Here is a 23,346-nt window from a genome sequence, read left to right as displayed (position 1 = left end):
AATCAGTCATTTTCCTTCCTTTTGATAAATAATGATATTTAGGAGCCAAGACTGGGTAATAGGTGTGCTCATTGCCACTGAGTTTCAGCTCCTTCTGGGCTTCTCAGTGGACAGAGCTAGGAAATGTATGTATACACATAGGTGTATCTTGAAAACCATCAGTCACACCACAGCCCACTTCCCCACGCGGAAGTCCTCCTCACCCCACTGAGACCCCGGTGCCCTGGGCTGGACCACCTCCTGCATGGGTGCTTTCCTTATCCTACTTGGACTTGGATGCTACACGCTGGGTGGTCCTCCTGTGCAGACCCTCCTCACCCTGCTTAGGCTCTGATACTCCCCACAGGCCAGTCCTCCTATGTGTTGACTTTCTCACCCCACCTAGATTCCAACATACGATGCCTGGCTGCCACTGCTCCCTCCTTACCTAAATGCCTTCCTGGCCCTGCTTGGGGTCAAACATCCTGCTCTGGTCCACCATGACTACCCCCTTGGCCCCAGCTAATGGCTTTAGGACTGAATTGTTTGGGAAGGGAAAGAGGAAGAGCTAATTTTTTTTTTCTTGAAGTTTATTTTACTCTCCGTGTGTCCTCTAGAATACAATCAACAGACCTCTAATGAGCTATTGTTCTTGGCTCACCCATCGTCTCTTCCGCCTGCCTCCAGTGTCATGCCCTGTTTTTTACTCTGGTGAAATATTCTCTTAATACTCTCAGTATATGTGTTTTAGGCAAGACTGACTTCACCCTTGCTCCAGGGATGGGCATGTGATTCAGTCCTGGCCAGTTGACCACATTCTCTTGGCCTTAGTGATTAGCATTACCTTTTACTCTGTTGCTTAGACCAAAAACAAGACAAAAACAAAAAACAAATCATGCACTCATCCATGACTTCTTTCTTTCTCTCATACCCCACATCTAATTCGGAAGCAAATTACTTTCCTTCAAAATATATCCCAGATAGAATCATTTCTCTCTGCCACATACAGAAGTATCCTATTCTAAGCCATCTTCATCTCTCACCTGACCTGTCTGTCCCACTATAGAGTATTCTTCACACAGCAGCCAGAGTGAGTCTTTTAAGACTTTAAGAGAGATTATGTCACTCTGCTCAGTAGACATCATAGCTTCCCCTTACACTCAGAACAATATCTAATGTCCTTACATTATGGCCATCATCAGGACCTACATCACCTGAAGAAGTTATAAAACTACAGATGCCTGTGCCCACCCCCAAGTGAAGCTGATTTAATCGACTTGGGGTATACCCTGGACATTGGTTTCTTTTAAAAGGTCCCCAGTGATTCTAAGAGCTGAGAACCATCTGGCCCTGGCTGTCAGTCAGGCTCGTATGTATCCCTCTAACCACCACTTGCTTTAGCCCCCTGGGCCCCCCTGCTGTTCCTGGAGCATAGCAAGCATGATCCCACCTCAAGGTCTTTGCATTGCTGGAGACCACGACTTCTGACGCTAACTGCCCAGAATTCAGTCAAACTTCACAGGTTAAGAGCATAGTCCTCCATAAAGCTGCCCTCAATTCCATCAGCAGCAGCAAGGTCAGGGGTTCCCAGGCCACCTACTCTTCTGATTAACTGGCTACTGGGGACACACTACCTCCTCAGTTTTCATAATTCACTAGAACGAGTCATAGAACTCAGGAAAACACTATACATATGGTGACAGTTTTATTACAGCAGAAAGGATACAAATTGGGTCCAGCCAAAAGAAGAGAGGGCGAGGTCTGGGAGTGTCTCAAATGCAAATCTCCTGTATCCTCTCCCCGCAGAGTCAGGATGCATCAACGTGTAACAATATGCACAGAATATTGTTAACCAGGGATGCTTACTCAAGCTTCGTTATCTTGCATGTTTACTGAGATTTCACGATGTAGGTATGATTGATTGAATCATTAGCCATATGATTAAACTCAGTCTCCAGTCCCCCTCCCCTCTGTGGAGAGCGGGCTGATATCACATGGCTCAGTTCCCCAACCCTTGATTTTTGGTGTGGCCAGTCCCCCTATGAGTCATCTTCTTAGCATAAACTAAGGGGCCCAACATGAGTCACCTCATTAGTGTAAACTATCAGGGTTAACCATGAATGATAAAAATACTCCTATTACTCAGGAAGTTCCAAGGATTTAGAGGTTACTTCCCAGGAGCCAAGGACAAAGCCTAGTCAAATTCTTTATTATAGAACACTGGGTAGAGACATACCTGACCAGATCTACCCTGGACATTTTGGTTACATGATCTAATAAAACTCTTATTTGCTCAAGCCAGGTTGAGTTGCATTTTCTGTCACTATCAAGAGTCCTTTGTGACACGCAAATCAATTGGTTTTCCTGACTCCTATGTCTTCCCTTTAGTTCATATTGGGTGTAATCGTTGGTTGGATCAATCTTCTTAAACAACAGTCCTGATCTTGTCACCCCACTGTTGAAACACCTCCAGCAATGACTTACTTGAGGTGCTTTTTCTTTCTCGACTAGTGCAAAATATTTAGTCTGACATTCAAGGCCTACATCATCTGGCTCTGTTTCTTTGATCTCCCACAACTAGTCCTTAGATATATAATTTAACCAAAATGGACCACTTGCTTTTTCTTGAATGCTTTTTGCCTTTTCCCACTCTCTGCCTTTGTTAGATCGTCCTGTTTGTTTGGAATGTCCAACCCCTCCCTCCTGCCTGCCAAATTGTACTCCTTTCCCTCTTCCATGAATTCTTCTCCAATAATCCCAGCTGTAAGCAATTTCTTGCTATAAAGTCTTCATCAGTAGCACGTTCTTTGTATTTCTCTAGTAATACTTCTCACATCTTTTTCTTTTTTAAATAAATTTATTTATTTATTTACTTTTGGCTGCATTGGGTCTTCATCGCTGCGCACGGGCTTTTCTCTAGTTGCGGTGAGTGGGGGCTTCTCCTGTTGCAGAGCACGGGCTCTAAGTGTGCAGGCTTCAGTAGTTGTGGCGCACGGGCTTAGTTGCTCCGTGGCATGTGAGATCTTCCCAGACCAGGGCTCGAACCCATGTCCCCTGCATTGGCAGGCGGATTCTTAACCACTGCACCACCAGGGAAGTCCCTCACGTCTTATTTTTAATATTTGTCCTTTATTGATATTTGTACACTTCCATTATACTAATTCAATCTATATTTAATGAATTCTTACAATGCTCTAAGAATATAAATATGAATAATTAGTTTATGCCCCAAAGCAGTCAGTTATCTAGCAAAAGAGGAAAATATATATTTTATCAACTGATTTTGATCAACCAGCCATTATCTCTCCAAATATTTTATCTCCCATATCCTGTCTATTCTCTCATTCTAGAATTCCTGTTAGATGTAAGTTGGACCTTCAAATTTTTTCTCCATGCCTTTTCATATTTTCTATTTCTTTAACTGTCCTACAGTGAGGAAAATTTGTTCAAATGTATCTTCAAGTTTACTAATTCCTTCTTCAGCTGGCTCTAATCTGCTGCTTAACCCATTTGTCCAGTGGTAAATTTAAACGACCATTCATTTCTAGATGTGTAACAAGCAAAGATTCATGTGCCTGCAGCTCAGAAAGCCAGACTCTGACAGTGGGAGTTTGCAACAAAGAAAGGATTTATTGCGGGGCGCCAGGCAAGGGAGTGGGAGACAAGCCTCAGATCCACTCCAACTTGGTCCTTGAGTTGGGGGGTATTTTTAAAGGGGAAGAACAAAGAAGCTGGGGTTAATCATCATCTTGTGACATATCTTAATCATAGTTTTGGGAGTCAGGATGTCTCTGGTTTACGATTTTTTTTGGCCAGGTGGTCTGTGGCTCGGACATCTGTTAGCTCATCTTGCCCTGGAGAAACAACCCGAGCTTGTATGTTTAATGGTGACATCAACAATTTTAGTACATTAACAATATTATCGACAACAACAATCTCAGTCATCTGATTCTGGTGGATTAGTGTTCAGTTAGCACAGGATTGAGGTCAGAGGGGACAAAAAGGCAATAAAGATTTGGATAGAGAGATAAATCATTAACTCTGTAAGGGAACTCGGTTTTAAAGGGACTTGGCTTCAGATGTTCGAATTTGTTCAAAATTTTTGGCTTTTCTTTTATAGTGAATTGCCATTTGTTTGTTTTTTTGATGCCTTTTAGATGTTCAAAATTTAAAACACATACTTAGGTTATGGTCTCTTTCAGATTGTTTTTCTATATACCAAATTTTGAGATTAAAAAACTCTTCTGTTTATATCCGTGATTCTTTCTTTTGCATTCTATGTGAATTTTTATTATGAGCTCCCCTACAGTGAGGCTCATTTTTGTCTGTGCTCATTCCATGCTGCATGGGTAGCAGAGTTTAATATTAACATCCTCCTGGTGTACTGGAGGCAACACTGGCCGAGGACCATGATAATTTCTAGGCTTGAGGTTTCCTGCAGGATCAGGTAAAGTAAATTCAGATTACACACCAATGAAAGCAATAGGTTTGGAATTTTTATTTTTCACAGAAGTCGTGTTTTTTCCTACACAGAGTTAACTGTCATTTCTTGATATTGTTGGCTGAGATTTTTGGTCCTCTTTGGCTGGGATTGTAGCTTTGGAGAGTCCTGGCCTTATGTAGGCATCTCTGTTCCTGCTCCCCTTCAGGTGGGCCAAAGACGGCTTTTGTTCCTGATGGGCATTAAAACCCTGGTCTTACCAAATCAATGCCACTGTTTCCATCAGCTTCCCCAAGTTGCCACAGTCTCAATTCTTATATTTATCACTCTGGCTTTCAATTCCCTATGTATATACTTGAGGACTCCATTTCTTTCAGATAAAAATTTACTGTAAAAACTTTTTGTTGTTGTTGTTATTTTTTATCCAGTGTTCCTAAGGGTTTATAGCTACTGGAATTCCTTGTTATTTTAGTCTACCACGGTGCTGGAACCACATCAAAAACAGATATGTATCCATCTACAAAATATCTACCCCACCAGACGACAACCTGATACATGCCATAACAGAAAAACAAAAGAAATCTTTTGGAAATTCTTAAAAGGTAGTAATCAATTGTGATTGCACGGTTTGAGAAAGTCTTCATTTGGTAACTGTCTTAGTCTGTTTTGGCTGCTTTAACAGAAAACCACAGACTGGGTAGCTTATAAACAACAGAAAGGTATTGCTCACAGTTCTGGAGACTGGAAGTCTGAGATCAGGGTGCCAGCATGGTCAGGGGAGGCCTCTCTTCCAGGATGCAGACTTCTCGTTGTATCCTCACATGTCAGAAAGGGCTAGGGAGCTCTGTAGGGTCTCTTTTTAAGGGCATTAATCCTATTCATGAGGGCTCCACCCTCATGACCTAAGCACCGCCTAAAGGTCCCACCTCCTAATACTATCACATTGGGCATTAGGATTTCAACATATGAATTTGGAGAGAACACAAACATTCAGACCATAGCAGTAACTAACAACTGAATTGGGCTTTGAAGAATGCACAGGATTTTGACATGAAGAGAGGGAGAGATTGGGTCTTGTGGGGGAAACCCAGGTAAGGAATGAACAGTCATGAAAATGCATATTCTTTTCATGCATTCAGTCCTGTGTGGCTGGATCTGTGTGTGGCTTATTGGATGTAGTCTTGGGGTACGTGCCTGGAATCATCCCAGCATCTCCATACAAGTCCTCGCACAGTGCTCTGTGTGCCATATACACTAAATATTTACTGGATGAACAAATATATGTGAGAGAATGTTTCCAAAGTAAGGAGTAGCGGCTGAATATACAGAATAATATTCAACCTCACTGTATGTCAGTTTGCTCACCTACAAACAAGAGGTTCACCTACAAACAAGAGAGTAGCACTGTATGACTTAAAATTCCTTTTGGTTCCAACATTCTATGATAATACTTTGTACAACTTAGTGCCAATCCTAATTAGTTCCAATTTAAGCAAGGAAACATCTGGATGACTTTTTGTTAAGGTTAAGTGGATTTGGTTGTCTATATGCTACAGGGAAAGAGAATGAAAAGTAGTCTTGAAAAATGCTGTTTAATGTGGAACAAAGAGGATCAGAGGTTGACGCACTGCAGGGCTATATTCTTATAATCTACTCAAAGTTGCTGCTATCCTGGTCTAGATAAAGAGCCATTGCCTAGAAGTTCCCTTTTGAGATTCCAGTTTTCAAAAGACTTCTCTGTATGCAACCTTAAGTTTCTAAAAATAAACAAAATAGGAAGACTTCTCCTTGGAGGAAACATTTAGCAATAATAACCACAAAAGTTTGAAAGGGATATTCATTGTCCAACAAAAGGAAGGAGAAAAAAAATCTAGATTTCTTCTATTTTTAAAAATTTATTTTACTTCCTGAGCTTTCTAAAAGCTGCTTAGATAGACACAAAAGGGAAATGAGACAGTTAAGAATATTTCAGTTTGTATTTGAACAAAACAACCATCACTACATCATTTAGGAATAATTTTTTAAAAAAGAGTAAAAGAAAAAGGCCATTACAGTTTATTTTTGTGACATCCACAATGCATTTATTCATTGATTCATTCTTTTATTTATTAAATTTTTCATTGAGCATCTAATATGTATAGGATGTTATACTAGGCAGTAGGTTGGAGATGTGACTTAACTGGTAATTCCATAGTGATCATTCAACATGGTAAACTCAGTCTTTCCTTTTGTGTGTTGGGCATTGTGGACTTGCTAATTCAACTTTTATTTGATCATTCTTCTAGTATGTTTTTCTATACTGCAGAGTTTGGCATGCTGAAAATTTCATTTCCCGTGGTAGTTTCTTCCAATTTGGTGCACTTGCATGAGATTTGGGAGGCAGAAGTGAAGTAGAGGCCATTTTCTCGACTTTTGCCTTATTCCATGGGCAAACAAGGTCATGAAATGTGAAGTTTTCTGCTAGTGGTGTTACCGTGTCCATTATCCAGGTCTCTATGTATTCACAGGTGTTGCTGCGGAGAGGAAGCTGAATGCCACGTTCAGCGTCTTCATTCCCACTTCCTCATTTCTCCACTACAGTTATGACCATATGTTCTTGAGCCCAATTGTTCAAATAGTAGCCTCAGAGGAATAGCTTCCCAGTGAGTTGGTTCTAAGGAGTGGTTCTACATTTCATTTCTAGAGACCAAGCTCTGCCAAGCATTTTATTAGCACCTAATTCCATGTGTTAAATCCTTTTCTGTTTAAAATGTGAAGAGTGGTTTCTGTTTCCTGTGTTGAGTCACGCCCAACACATCCTCCAATGTTATTTAGGGATAATAGTAGGACTCTTGGACATTCAGCATTTGGGGATGTTTTTGTTATAACGGATCCCTATATATTTAGTTTCTCATTTCTTACCAAATATTGCAGTGAGAATTAGAACATACAGAAGTAAGTCAGACAGAGACAAATATCATATGATATCGCTTACATGTGGAATCTAAAAAAAAAAAATGAAACAAATGAACTTATTTTCAAAACAGAAACAGACTCACAGACTTAGAAAACAAACTTATGGTTACCAAAGGGAGAAGGTGGGGGAAGGGATAAATTGGGAGTCTGGGACTGACATATATATATATATATATATATATATATATATATATATATACATTGCTATATTTAAAATAGGTAATTGGGACTTCCCTGGCGGTCCAGTGGTTAAGACTCCGCACTTCCAACGCAGGGGATGCAGGTTCGATCCCTGGTTGGGGAACTAAGATCCCCCGTGCCGCATGGTGTGGCCAAAAAAATAAAAATAAAAAATAAAATGAAATAGATAACCAACAAGGACCTACTGTATAACACAGGGAACTCTGCTCAGTATTCTGTAATAACCTAAGAGGGAAGAGAATTTGGAAGAGAATAGCTATATGTGTATGTATAACTGAATCACTTTGCTGTACACCTGAAACTAACACAACATTGTAAATCAACTCGACTCAATATAAAATAAAAATAATTTTAAAAAAAGAACATACATGTATCAGGTGGGTCACTGGAATTGGCAATGTGCCGTTGAGGTTAAAAGCACCGGCTCCAAGCCAGATAACCTGAGGTTCCCCAAGAGAATATGAGCTTCTTGAGAACTGGTTCACCATGGATTCCCCAGGTTCTAAAACAGTGCCTGGCAAAAAGCAGACCCTTATAATACATTTCCTTTGCATAGGTTAGTTTGACTTCTGTAACCCATACTAGCCGAATTACACGGCCCCACTGGGAAGGCAGATTACACAGCTGGGGGTACCGTACTTTGCCAGGGGCAGAACTTCTGTGGAGCCAGGCAGATTAGGCCTGGGTACCAGGGCTGCCATAGGTCCTGCCATCATGGGTGTAATGGAGATTGTGTCCACGCCCGGCCCGCCCTCAAGGGGGTTCTGGAAGAGCTCTGGGAGTTTGGAAATGAGTGACAGTGGCTGGGGCTCTTCATGGAGCAAGCAGGCAGAGCCGAGCAAACCTGGGGGTGTGCATATCCTGGGCCTAACACGCCCATTTGCATTCACATACAGGGCATGAATCATCAGCTATACAGTTCTTCTGCTAGCCCAGTCCAGGAAAAATACAACGTTTTCATTCTTTGGTGAGAGGAGTGTTTCTGTACCTGCTGATGATCACCTGATTGCCCCTGGCCAGACACAAATATTATTCCAAAGACACAAAATATTTTTTCTTCAACTAACATAGCTTCCCAGCATGATGTAGAGTAAGCATTTGGAGTATAATGAGTAAATGGATCCCATCCTAGCCACATGGCTTGGGCAATATCAGACTTCTCTAAGCTTCAATTCCCTATGTGCCGAATGGGGAAAAGGATGGTCACCAGGTAGTTGTGAAGATTACGTTTTTGTATACAAAACACAGGTCCTACCCTGACTTCTCCAACTTAAGAATGAACCCAGTAATCTGTGCTCTCTCCGCCCCACCAGACTCTTGAGTCACTCCCTAACCCTCATCTCATTGCTTTGTGCAGTGTGTCATTCATGTGAGATATTTGTGCATGATTCACTGAGCACCTACTATGGCAAGATGTTGCAGTGGAGGCTAAGTGGTACCCAAAGGCGGGTGGAGCCAGCGAGGGGTTGACACTTGGAGCCCCAGCCCATGCCCCAATGTCCTTGGAGGAGATAATATTCCACCAGCCTCATCACATCCCACCACCCACAGCAGACCATAGTATTTTGGTTTTTTCTACAGGTTTTTTGGGCAAAAGCTGTATTCCTTGAGAATCCACTTAAAAATCCTTTTTACAAATAAGGCCTCAAGGATAGTGGCCTTCTTTCAAAGTAGTAATCAGTGGTGGCTCATTAACTCCTCCAGTTTATCTCATACTCTGTTGCATCTTTTCCCTGGTGGCTTCAGGCCGTCCCAGGAAGAGAAAGTCTGCAGAACTGCCCTCCAGGGGCCCACAGAGTGAGATAGAGTTGCCTTTCCTATTTACTCCTAACAATTCTTAATTTTATAGCGCTATGGGTAAAATCTTCTTATTGTTTCCCCTGAAGAAGAAAAGGGTAATATTTTTCACTTTGTTTTGCAAAAATGTGTTGGTACGACTTAGCTTCTAATTACAGCTTCACCATCATGATATCATAATGGTTGCTTCAAAGACCATGAAATAATAGATTTTGAGGCATATAACACATTTGATGTACAGGAGTACATCTGTAATTACTGTATACATTCTAATTACAATGCTTCTTACCTAGGTATTCTTGCTCAAGGGAAAAAAAAAACTGCTTCTATTTTCAGTTAACCTATTTATACTCTGAGGCCTAAACCTGCCTAGTGAAACATGGACTCTGGCATCGATGTCCTTTCTAGTAGCCCTACAAAGGTGACTTGAGTGTGCAAACTGGCAACACAATGTGATTGCCTTAAATTATATAAAAAATTTTATGCATGATCTCAAATGTTAGAATCTTTTTTTTAAACTGAAGTATATTTAATTTACAACAATTGTGTTAGATTCTGGTGTACAGCAAAGTGATTCAGTTATACATATATATATTCTTTTTCATTATAGCTTATGAAAGGTATTATGTATAGCTTATACAGCATATTGAATATAGTTCCCTGTGCAATATAGTAAGTCTTTGTTGTTTATCTGTTTTATATATAGTGGACTGTATCTGCTAATCCCAACCTCCTCATTTATCCCCCTTTTCCCCTTTGGTAACCACAAGTCTGTTCTCTGTGTCTGTGAGTCTGTTTCTGTTTTGTAAATAAGTTCATTTGTATCATATTTTAGATTCCACAAATAAGTGATAACATATGATATTTATCTTTCTCTGTCTGACTTACTTCACTTAGTATGATAATCTCTAAGTCCATCCATGTTGCTGTAAATGGCAGTATTTCATCAAATGTTAGAATCTTAACCCTGTGATTCTCTAGCAAACAAATACCCCACCCATCTAAGGATGTGGGCTAATTTTTACCTTTCTGCTTAGCTCACTTCTCTAGGGTGTGAGGGTGGAGAAAAAACTCACAGGAGTCAAAATTAGCTCACGATAATCTATTTCCATCTAATTAGAATTAATTCACTGATCTCATTGGCTAATTTTCCAAAAAATACATGGCAAAAATCATGTCAATTTTAAAGTGGCTTCTGAATTTAATGTTTGCCTCATGAAAAGTATAGAACTTACTAAAAAAACTCCAGTCGAAACTGTCAACATCCTCACTCCCTAATGTTTCTGACACCTTGAGTACTATTTGAACATGTGGGGCTAATGAATTATAAGTAGAGATAAAATATTTAGAGTCATTATTTTGTTTCATGTCTTGAAAAAACAGAAATAGTGGGAAGGACGCGGAAGAAGGAGTCAGAATAGAAGGAAAATCTTGGCTCTGCCATTTCCTAGTCTCTCAAGCAAATCACTTAAGCATTCTGAACTGCAGTGTCTTTATTTAACAAAATACAGATGATGTGTTTTCTCAGTGGTATGGTTTAGCAATTCTGAAAAAAAGTTGTGTATTCTTGGCATGAGCAAGTAGGTCAGTATGTTGAGGATAAGGGGAGTCAAGTTTTTCATTGTAAGAAAAGGGGGTTACAAACAGGAAAAGGGAGAAACAAGAAGGAACCCTGAAATGTTGGGTTAGTATTGGAGGTATCAGGATGAATTCATTTTAGGAGAGCAAGAGTGAGAACGAGAGAGCAAAAGAGAGAGAGAGAGGAAAACAGTTAGAAAAAGAAAAGGAGGAGGAGGAGGCAGAGGAGGAGAGGAAAGGGGGAGAAGGGAGGGAGGTAGGAGGAACGAAGGAAGGAAGGAAGCTAGGTAAGGCTGATTCTAGGATTGAGTAGGAAAAGAACAAGATTTCAAATGTGTCTGGAATAACTTCTGTGCCCCAGGAACCAGGCAAACTGAAGTCCCTGAGAATCTGCAATAATCTTGGAAAGGGATTGGACCGTGTGGGTTGGGTGGCTTGAAATACTTATATCTGAATCTCAGAAGACCAGGTTCCAGTCTGAACTAAATATAGGGAGGCCAAATTAAAACATTCTAATGATATTATTTCCCTTAGATTTCCCAGATCTGATGGGACCAAGACCTTTGGATCTTCCTCTATGTTATCCCAATTATCATGAAGTATGATGTAAAGCAAAAGAAAAAAGGATTTGATTATACCACTTTCTATGTTGCAGATAATTCTCACTTGGAACCCAGTGGAGCTACCTTGAATCTTAATTTTCATTGCATCTACTCACCAAACAATTTTAAGATTCAGTGATGGCTTCTCATTACTCATAGAAGAACAGTCAGAGCCCTTACCATAGTCTGTAAAGCCCTGTACAATGTGGTTCCAGCCTTGGCACTCAGACCCAGCCCTATATGCCTTGGCCACTCCACACTACACTGACGTGTCCTTAGGTTAAGCTTTGTCCTCCCTCAGGGCCTTTGCTTATGCTGTTCCCTCTGCTTGGGATGCTCTTCTCTACCCTCTTTGTTGAGCTAACTCCTATTCTTACTTGTAATATCAGCTTAAAGTTCGTTTCCTAAAAGATGCCCTCCCTATCCTCCTAGTCTAGGTTTCCTAGTCTTCTCCTTTTACATATTTAACAAAATTGACATTTAAATATTTGTTTTTACAATTATTTGTTTTATTTCTGACTCCACACAAGATTTATAAGCTTTATAAGATCAGGGATAAAACAGTGCCTTGCTAATGGTAGGGGCTCGATACTTGTGGAAGGAAAGAAAGTCAAGAGATAAATAATTCATTGTGTTTGTGCCATAATGTTACTTCTTCTGGAAAATGTTAAAATTTCTAGGAAGGTTTGTTTGTTATATTATTTCACTTTAAAATAATTATTACTCTATATTAAAATCATTACAAATGGAAATATTTAAAATTAGTACGTGGTACATATGTACAATGGAATATCACTTGGCCATAAAAAAGAATGAAATAATGCCATTTGCAGCAATATGAATGGACCTAGAGATTATCATACTAAGTGAAGTAAGTCAGAAAGGGAAAGACAAATATGATATGATATCATTCATATGTGAAATTTAATTTTTTTAAATGATATAAATGAACTTATTTACGAAACAGAAACAGACTCACAGATTTCGAATTTAGGATTACCAAAGAGGAAATGTGGTGGGGAGGGATAAATTAGGAGCTTGGTATAAACATACACATACTACTATATATGAAATAGATAACCAACAGGGACGTACTGTGTAGCAAAGGGAACTCTACTCAATATTCTGTAATAACTTATATGGGAAAAGAATCTGAAAAAGAATAAATATATGTATATGTATAACTGAATCACTTTGCTGTACACCTGAAACTAACACAACATTGTAAATCAACTATACTCCAATAAAATTTAAAAATAAATAAAATAAAATTAGTATTTCACCCATAATTTTAGTTTATCTGTTGCTTTCTTTACAATCATGAACTCTAGTTTTACAGGCACACAAAGTATTGTGCTGGTAAATGTTTAGCAACTGGCACTTTAGGTGTGGGTCTAACATGAACATTGATTAATATTTTCATTTACATTAATGCTTAATACAAAAGACTGATAATGTAAGATCTTCCCTCATTTGTCAGTGAGAAGAGCACATTTTTTGCTAAGTTTTCAAATACTGGCAAAATATTGCCTCAGTTTTTAATTCCACTTACAATGTAAGGACAACAGATTGGACACATTTCAAGTTTAATAGCATTATTAACATATTCTCTACCACTTTCTTAAGTCTAGACAATCAACATAACAAAAATAATCAACCCTGATTTGTAGCATTTGCCAGTCTCCATGGTGTAAATGCTGCCATCATGGCCAATTTCAAACCATCCATGAGGTACCAAATAAGACATGTGCAGTAGTGGCCAGCACATAGTATTTCCACTATACAGATATCTGTTTAATTTTTCATAATGACCGTGTTTAACAACTGGCTTGCAAAATCCCTGAAAATGTAGCAATTGGTTCTCAAAAACCTGCAATACAAGTCAGCTCCAGCACATCACTGTGTATCCATCCACACATGTACATACACGGTGTGTGCATATAATTTTACTGTAGATACAATTTGTGTTCTACTTTTTCCATTTAGCTTTATTTCACTTTTCCATTATTAAATTTAGTAGTCCACTCATTGGTATACCAGAAATATATTTAAACATACCTCTTTTGTTAGGAACTTAGTTGATCTGTGGTTTTAAATTATAATCTATATTAAATATATGGGTACATTGTAATTTTTTCTTCTGTAGAAATATTTACCTGAAAACACTTTGAGGAATGGGAGTATGGATAAAAATATTTTTATGACTTTTGCTCTTGTAATTATCTAGAAAGATCCACATTTTATTTAGTTTGTATTTCCACTTACAGAAATGTTCCCATGGCCCCAGGGTTTAGAGGGAAATTTATAATCCAGTAGCATTGTAGGGCCACATTGATCATTGACATCAAACTTAGCCTAAGTAATAATGGTTATACTGGTAAACAAGTGCTAATGTTTTTATTTGTTTTAGGGAAAGAGACAGTGCATTAATATTTTTGGGGGGTGTGGAGAAGGCCTTTCACACACTTGCAGCAATGGGGATCATGACCAGTTTCACTGCAGTCATTGTCACATGACCTACATTGGCTAAATGGCACCACCTATCCAAAGTATAAATGTCTTCTCTTCCCTGGGATTGATTCTTCTGGGTTATAACTCTTCTCTAGTTCCTATAAGAAACTAGCCCCAATCCTGCCCCACACTGCAGACTTCACATAATAGGGCAACTTCAATATACTCAGGCTGTTGTTGGCTTGGCTTTGAACCACTTGCCACCACCCTACCCTCAGAATACACTCTGTCCTCGTCCCCCTGCTTGCCTTCTGGCTGAATCGAACTTTTCCTCACTTTCAGCCTTTCCTGATGCCTGGAAATGTCTTGCTGGTTCAGATCATAGGGCATACCAGACCCAGTTTGGTTTCTCTTGTACTTACACCACACTGGAGGAACTTGCATAAAAACCACTTCTGACTGATGGAGTGTTAGGACTCTCCATTGCAGAGTCTCTCTTCCTCCTCCTGCTCTTTCTTACGGTGCAAACATGCATGTGTTCAGCTAACAAATATTTATCTCAGGTGCAGCTGGGATAGTGTGAAAATAAGATAGACAAGCTTGATGCTGTAATGGAGGTAACATTCCAATGTGGAGAAAAACAACTAACAAGCAAATGCATAAATACCCAAAACTTTCAGATAGGGTCATGACTATTAGAAAAAAGAAAAAGCATGTAGAGCAAAAGAGGACCAGGTGGGTGGGTGGAGCACAGTATCAGATGAGTTGGTAAGGGGTCTCTGAGGCGGTGGCACTTGAATGCCTGAATGGCTAAGGGGGCCAACCAGATGACGCTTGGACGGAATAATACTACAGATGGAGGGAACAGCAAATGCAAAAGATCTAAAACAAAAAGGAACCTGATGTGTTGAAGGAGGAGAAAGAGGCCCAGAGCGGCTAAAGTGTAGCTAGAGAGGGAGAGGGTAGTATGAACTGGGGTCATAGACGTAGGCAGAGTCCACACCACAGAGAGCCTTATAGGCCATTTGATTTGATTCTTAGTAAAAGAAGTGGAAGCTATTTAAGGGTTTTGGGTTGGCTTATATTTTAAAGTGGGATGAGGGAGTTTGGAAGCAGGTAAGTCAGTTCTGTGGCTAGTTCTGCAGTCCAGGTGAGAAATGATGCTGGTTCTGAACTTTGCACTGTGGGAGCAGCTGTGGAGCTGGAGGGAAGTGGACAGGCTTGGAATATGTTTAGAAGTGGCGCTAACAACCCTCTACTTACCAACTGAATGTGTGGGTGCAAAAGAAGGCACGGAATCAAGGAATAGCAGTATTTGGGTTTGAGCAACTCTGTGTAGATGGTTATTCATTTACACAGTGGGGGAAATCTGAGTAGCAGTCGTTTTGTTTGTTGTTTGTTTGTTTGTTGATTTAGAAATCAGGAGTGTCATGCTGGAGATGCCGAATATGAGATGCAAAGTGTTGATGTGGAGTAGACACAGATCAGCGTAAGTATGGAACTCAGAGGAGAGGGCAGGGCTGAGGATATAATTTTAGGAGCCATCAGAATAGAGATGATATTTAAAGCCGGGGATTGTATACACTGCCTTGGAGGGAGTGTGTCATCAAAGAAGAGGGCAGGGGAGAAGGAACCAGCAAAGAAGATTGAGAAGAACTAGCCATTGAGGGAGTGGGGACACCAGGAGGAGTTAGTGGGTGGTGGACAGCAAGAGGAGAAAGTGGTAAATAGTGTCACGTGCTGTTTAGAAGTAAAAGAATGTCAAGTTGGGAACGTTTCATGAGCTGTGGCAATTTGGAAGTTGGGGACTTTGACAAGAAGAGTTTCAGGGGGGTGGAGGTGGGAGAATGCTGATGGGAGGACAGTGAGAGGAGCATGAATATAAACTACTTTTATCTGGGGGGACAAATTCTGCTGTGGAGGTGTGGCAGAGACACTATTTGCCTTCTTCACACCTATCTTCCCCTTTTACTTTAGAAGCAAAGCCTCTTTACCTTGTCTTTGCTGCCTGGAACAAAGGCTTCATTCTCCAGCCTCCCTTGTAGTTGAAGACTGAAATGTGGTCCTAGGACTAGGTTCTTGACATAGTATTTCTAGGCAAGCTTCTTTTTTTTTTTTGAAAAGTTAAAAATTCCTTAATGTTTTATTCCTGGTACTGCTACCACAATTTACAGGGCAATACACCTGATATAATGAAAAGAAAAAGAAAAAGGCAAAGCTACAACAGATAAAAGACCTCAGGAATGTACATCTAATCGACACTACACTGCATTAATCAATAACTGCACTTTTTGCAAACTGTGGCTATGACAGTCCTGAACAAGAAGGGTTTCCTGTTTAAGCTGCAGTAACTTTTCTGACTAAGGATCATCGTTCCTTCTGTGGCAGATTTTTGCAGTTCCTCTAATGCATTTGGGACGACTGTCTCAAAGTAACCTGCAGTTTTCCTGACAACTCCTCGCTCTGTCTCCTGCTAAGAACTGTAGCCCTTTTCTTCTGAGTTTTTAGAACCTTCTGCTACCCTATCCACCACTTCCACCACCAGATCCATAGCCACCACCGTAGGGACTTCCCGAGCTTCTTCCACCAAAACTGCCCCCCCTTCATGGGTCCATAATTTGACTGCTGTTGTCCACTATAATTTCCAAAATCATTATAGCTCCCACCGCCACCATAGTTACCTCCAAAATTTCCTCCTTCACTGTAACCATCATATCCCCCCCCGACTGCCACCATATCCTCCACCTTGGTTTCCGTATCCTGGCCCACCACCACCATAGCCTCCTCTACTACTGTAACCAGGACCACCGCCATAGTTACCACCGTCGCTTCCAAATCCATCATATCCACCATCACCTCCTCCACGACTACCTCTGCTGCCACCACCTCCACCACCATAGCCTCCTCTTCCACCAAAGTTTCCACCATGGCCAGTTACCTCCACCGCCTCCAAAGTTTCCTCCATGACCCACAAAGCTGCCAGATCCACCTCCATGACCTCCTTGTGATCCAGCATATTGCATTTCTTGTTTAGAAAGGGCCTTTTTCACTTCACAATAATGCCCATTAAGAGTGTGGTATTTCTGAACAATATTATCAACTGTATCATGATCATCAAAAGTTACAAAAGCAAATCCTCTCTTTTTTCCACTCTGCCTGTATTCCATAACTTCTATGGTTTCAACCTTGCCATACTTTTCAAAATAGTCTCTCAAATTATATTCTTCTGTATCTTCTTTAATACCACCAACAAAAATTTTCTTCACTGTTAGATGGGCACCAGGCTTTACAGAATCCTCTCTAGAAACAGCTCTCTTTGGTTCCACTACATACCCATCAACCTTGTGTGGTCGAGCACACATTGCTGCATCCCCCTTTTCAACACAATAGTAAGTCACAAAACCAAAGCCTCTGGAACGTTTTGTTTGGGGGTCTCTCATCACCACACAATCTGTAAGTGTGCCCCATTTCTCAAAATGTTCTCTTAAGCTATCATCTGTAGTTTCAAAGCTCAGACCACCAATGAACAGTTTTCTCAACTGTTCTGGTTCTTCTGGATCATGGCCCTCCTCCCCCGGCGGCGGCGGCCAGAGTCGGGCTGGGGGCGACCGGGCGGTGGTTTTACCTCCATTTTGAGACTGGACTCGCCTAGGCAAGCTTCTTAAAAGGAAGCAATTCAGCTGGGAGGAACACCATTTTCACCCTTCTCCTGCTGCCTGGAATGTGGGGTGTGATGACTTTACCTCAAGAGCAGCCATCCTGAGCCATGAGGTAATTTAGAGCACAACATCCAAATCCAATGCAGTGGAAAAAGTGGTAGAAGGAGTCTGATCTCTGATGACTCAATGGATTGCCTGTTTTTGCACATCTTTAGTGTGAGAGGAGAAACACTTGCATGTCTTCCCCTCTTATGTTAACCAAATCTATTCCTAATTAATACAGAATCAAAGCAAAGAAATGGGTTGTGGGTTAGAGATAGGCATGAGGTCAATAGATGGTTTGTTTGCTTGTTTTTAAGTCAAATGATTCACTGAGTAGGAATCAGATACTCTGATCTATTCTTTGGGAAAATTCCACAGTTATTCAAGATACCTGTTATAAAAGTTTTTGTTTCTGGATTTAGATTTAGTGTATTAGTCAGGGTTCTTGTGTCCAAGCTATAGAAACTGACTCTGGCTGGTTTAAGCAGAAAAGGAAATGCCCGAAGGCAATCAGTGCCTAACTGAATTGTGGACGGCTGGGAAGTCAGGCTTGGACAATAGGTAGAAAGAGGCAGGCAGGACACAGGACCACAGATACAGTCATGTCATGGAATTGGTCTTTCAGGGACACCATAGCCATTGCTGATGAACTCCGGATGCCCCTTCTGCCCACACCACTCCTGGAGGCTGAATGCTATTGCCAAATAGATTCTCTGCCACCATCCCCTCCTTCTTTGTGTCATAAGTGCCTTATTCAAAATCTGTGATGGAGTAACTGATTGACCTAACTTATGTACCCTTCTAGCTGCCAGGGAGGCTGGGAAAGAAACATTCTGGCTTTTTTAGACTTCTAGAGTGAGAGGTGCCTCCCACAAAAAATCATATAGGGGTTCAGATGCCAGGTGAACAAAGTAATAATTAAAAATACCAGCAAATATCTACTACATTTAGTTTCTTAAGTGTTATAATAAATAATATTTAGTATTCATTTAAAGAGTTGACAGGTAAGCGACACATACCATGGTAATTTCAATATGGATTTTTAGGTCTATTTGGATTATATAGTGGTGTGGGCAGAAGGGGGTATCCAGAAAGATAAGTATTTAAAACTGCAATAAATTACTAAAATATACAGAAAAAAAATCAAAGGTACATTTGAATGGTAAAATCAGCTTCTGTGTCATAGGCTTATTGTTAAGATAAGGTAGGAAAATGTAAATGTAAATGTCAAATAAAAATATTTTGTAAAAGTAGAGTATACCTGTGCATGTCTTTTGAGTACAGGGTAATGTCTACAGCATGGTAGGACAATTGGCAAATTCATCCATTATTTTTGTAAATTTTCTAGTATTAGCCATTTACCATTTATTTAGTACTTACTCTGTGTTTGGCATTGTGTGAGGTACACACATTTTCTTATTCTCACGACAACCCTTCAAGTCATCCCCCCTCTATGGCTACAAAAATTTAGGTGCAGAGAAGCCAAGTCACTTGCTAAAGGTCATGCAGCTGGTGAATGACATAAATAGGATTTTAATTCAGGTTTAATGAATGAAACGTGGGTACAATTTAACGAAGGAGTGCAGTAGGGCACTTAAGGAGCTCCAAAGCCTTATCCAGGTTAATTCACTTCAAGAATCATCCCAGTTTATACATTAATTAGGAGTCTCTGGATGCTAGCTAGAGTTCCACGTGATTTAGGTAAACGTCCATATGATTTAGTGTGTTAGATGGCATATGATGATCAGCAGCAAATAAGACTTGACAGTTTGTCCTTATCTATTGAAATATCTTCAGCTCTATGTTGGTAGATGTGACAATTTCCATGTACCTCAAGCTGGAGATTTATAAAAAGTGGATTTGGCCCAAATTATCTAGATGCATGTTTATGCTCATTAGATTTACCCACTTACCTTGTTAGTGGGTCGAACAATTAGTAGAATAAATAATCAAGTTTCTAGTTTAATTAGAATACTGTCCAAACATATTGAGGGAGAAATTGACCAGAAATTCATCATATTTAAATGCATATTGAGTGGACATGTTGACCTCTCATTTTGCATATATATCTCTGATTATAAATATTATATAAGATTTATTTTCAGAATTTTATTGTCATAGTAGAACCTGATAATATGAATCATCGTACTGGATAGCGTTACCTTCATGAATTAAATTAAAAAAAAATTCTACTAAAGGAAATAAAGAGGACAGAAACACATTAATTCCTGTTCCATAATGACACAAGAAGGAAGGCTTACTGTTGGAGAAATTGAAAAGGAAATGGTCTTTGGAGAGATAAAAATGGAATTTGTAACCTTTTAAGAGGATGTAGTTTTTTTTTTTTCCCTCTCTGCCTCTGATTTAATGCTCTTATTCAATTGTGACAGTGAAATCTATTGAAAGTGACTTTTCCCTTTCTTGTCAGTGGAGAGGAGGTGCAGGTTTCTAAGCCTCTGAGGATGCTCCCTGCATCTTGAGCTGGAGACAGGGCTTTAGTGGGTTTATGGAGCCGCTGAAATCGTATACAAAATGTTGAATTTAGGAATGTGTGAGTGTTTTTGTGGGAAGAGGTTCCTCCCTCTGAGGAACCTCCCTCAATTTCCACCACTGACTCAGAGAGGGGTGTGGCCCCAAAAGGGTAACCAACACTGCTGTTGAGTGGGGATCCTGTTGCCTGAACACCAAAGCAGACACTTTTGCTCTAAGTCAAAAGGGTCGTTTGAGAGTAGGTGCAGAAATGGCATCAGTATGGTATTACTTGTGATCATAAATAATAAACACATTGTTTTCAAGCATTTTAATACAAATAATGCATTTAAAGAGAACTCTACAGTTATTAGATCACTTTTATCTATATTTACTCAATTAAAAACCACAGTAATCCTGTGCTAAGGCTAGATAATTAAAATTATCTTCATTTCACAGCCGAGCAAATAAAAATACAGAGGGAACAAAACCAATGACTTGTTCTAGAGATTGGAAGACTCACAGAGGTGAGCGCCCTTCCCACAGTGTTTGGATCAGAAGTGGGTATCTGACTCAAACTGGGTCAGTCAGAAGTCCTTCTAAGAGAGGTTGGAAGGGTGACCAAAAATCAAATTGTTTGCCCAGCAGGGCTCTGGGGTGTTGGTCTTCTGCCTATCATAAATAGCTAAGCAGGAGGAGGAGGGCTAGGGGTGAAGGGAGAAGGGGCAGGGGAGATGGGAGAAATGTTTTAGAGTCCAGATTCAGGCTCTTTATCTGCCCCAGATCCCTGAGACAGACTTGCATCTGTGATAGAGTCTGGAGCAGAAGCTGGATAGACTAGAGAAGACACTTGTCATTTTTATTGGAAAATAATGCTTGAAAATGAAGTAAAGAACTCATTGAACATAACTCTGGTAGAAGTCGGGCTTTGCAAGAATCATGTGTTTGCAAGAATCATGATATAGCAAGCAAAAAATAATTTGAAAGGAATCACAATCTTGGGTCTCTTGGGGACAATTTACAACCCATAAGAACATCTTTTAAAAAGCCACTTTCAACCTGATTCCTAGCACCTCAGGCCTATTTTGAAACTACTCACATGACAAATTAAAAACTCCCACTTACACTTCAACATGTGTGGATTTATGTCTCATTGTTTTCACTCCCCCCACCCCCTCTTGTTCTTTCCTCTCCTTATCTTTATTACCCATCACAAAAACTTGGAAACTTGGGAGGTGTAGGGAGGAAATAGAAGTTTTGAGAGAAACTGGTAATATTTACATGTTAAGAGATATCGCTTATGCTACATATGTTTATAATAAACTTCTGGTTTTTGCCTAAACTGATATGAGCTGGTTTCTATTATTTCTAACGAAGAGTTCTAAGTAATATATTCATGGAGATAGTGGCAGAATTGAGGCGAGAACTTGGGTCTTTTGATTCAAAATTTCTTGTTCTTTTTGCACACCATGGGTCTGTCTGCATAGTCTTCTACTGCCAGAAAATTGAGGATTCCTTAATCCCCTGAGTACTTTTAAAACAGTTTTGGATTTCTTGTTAGTCTGTGAACTCCATGAGGGTAGGTATTGTGTCTGTCTTGTTCACTTCTGTATTTTCAATGCCTAACACATTGTTGATGTGTGAAAAATTGTTGGTGCTCAAAAAATTATTAAATGAATGAAAGAATGAATGAAGCCTCCATCTTTATTATTTTTTTTTAATTGTAATCTTATTTACATTTGTGGAGTATCTTGACAGAAAAATGTAGTAGATGAATATGAACTGTATAAATACAATTGCTATTAAAGCTGCCTTTCAGGATAAAATGTTAAATTTCTGATAATTCTTCATTATTGTTTCTCTTTTTTTCCCCCTTGTGGTTTATATCTCAAGGGAAACTTTTCTAATTAACTGTGATTTCTGTTGAAAGCTCTTTACTCAAAGAGGGCAGTCAGTCTTATCTTCAAGTTAAGACTTCTGGTTACATGTTAACACGAAGGGGAGTGGAAGCTAATTTTGCTAATCAGAAACAGCTATAGTTACATAGCTCAGGCCCAAAATTATGGGATGGACAATAGACAGGGAAAAAGATTGATGAAACAATATTTCAAGCTATGTTTTCTACACATGTTGCAATGAATCTGTATTGGCATTATGATGAATACAAATCATAATAGACTTGGTTGAAAGCCCAATAAGTGTGTTGTGTCATAGTGACAATTGCATTGGGCTGTGAAAAATCTTCCTTGAGATTTGAAAAATCCTTGACTTCTTGCTCTTATAGCCTAAAAACATTTGTAGCAGAAGCAACTTAACCTTAATATCTACTTTATTCATCTAAGAAATACCTTTCTGACCCATACCCCCAAAGGAACTGAATTTCTTCTCCCAGGAACTCAGGACTTCCTGCCTCTCTCCCTACCATTCTTTAGATCTTGGATTCAGAAGGAGGTAGACATAATATTCCAGGGGCATGAAGGTAAGCATGGTGTCCTTCTTGATCTCTCAGACAGGGTTGAGTTGTCAGTATGGAGCAGAGAGTGGTCTGGACTGAAAGATCAGGTTCAAAACTTACCTCTGGCACTTCCTAGCTTTGTGATCTCCAGCAAGTAAATTACTTTTTCTGATAATAAATTTCCTCAGCTGTAAAACAGGAGTAACGATACCTTTACAGGTTTATTACTAAATGAGGTGATACGTTAAATACCTGGTACATGTAGACCTCCAAAAAGGAGTGCTTTCTCCTTTTCCTCCCCAATAACTCTCCTTCAGTCAATTTTGTGCCTCCATGAAGAAAAGCCTGTGACTTTCACTAAGCCTTTTGAGGTTTTTCTCTGAAAAGATACCTTCCTTTGACTCTTGGGAAGACTTGCAGAGACTGCAAAGGCTCACCTCTCCCCTGCATCTGTGTCTCTGGGGCACTGGGACTCTACAGCCTGGTGAGCTTGCAGGGAAAACATCATGTTCAGAACTCTCCAATGACCTTGCTCACTCAAGCCCTTGAGTACCAAGTTACAGGCAAATCGTCAGCCACGTTGATGCCTATTCTACTTTTCTTGTATAAGGAGCTGATAAAGTAGCATAGGATCATGGATTACAACAGGTGATGATTGAGTGAAAAGGTCATCTTTTAAATATTTAATAATAATTTAGACTTGCATGTTAAGATAAT

The 23,346-nt window shown here is 39.8% G+C and overlaps 1 pseudogene across 1 annotated transcript; it reads right to left on the bottom strand.

Annotated features, from left to right (window-relative positions):
* Window positions 1–16,871: 16,871 nt before the first annotated feature.
* Window positions 16,872–17,693, bottom strand: LOC309661455 (heterogeneous nuclear ribonucleoprotein A3 pseudogene; annotated as a pseudogene). Its single transcript has one exon. The product of its transcript is annotated as a heterogeneous nuclear ribonucleoprotein A3 pseudogene (transcript).
* Window positions 17,694–23,346: the final 5,653 nt, after the last annotated feature.

The sequence above is a fragment of the Balaenoptera physalus genome (genome assembly GCF_965194825.1).
Source record: "Balaenoptera physalus genome assembly, chromosome: 5".
In the NCBI taxonomy this organism is placed as follows: domain Eukaryota; kingdom Metazoa; phylum Chordata; class Mammalia; order Artiodactyla; family Balaenopteridae; genus Balaenoptera; species Balaenoptera physalus.
Note: the sequence above shows the minus strand (reverse complement) of the source record. Positions and strands in the feature narration are given on the sequence as shown.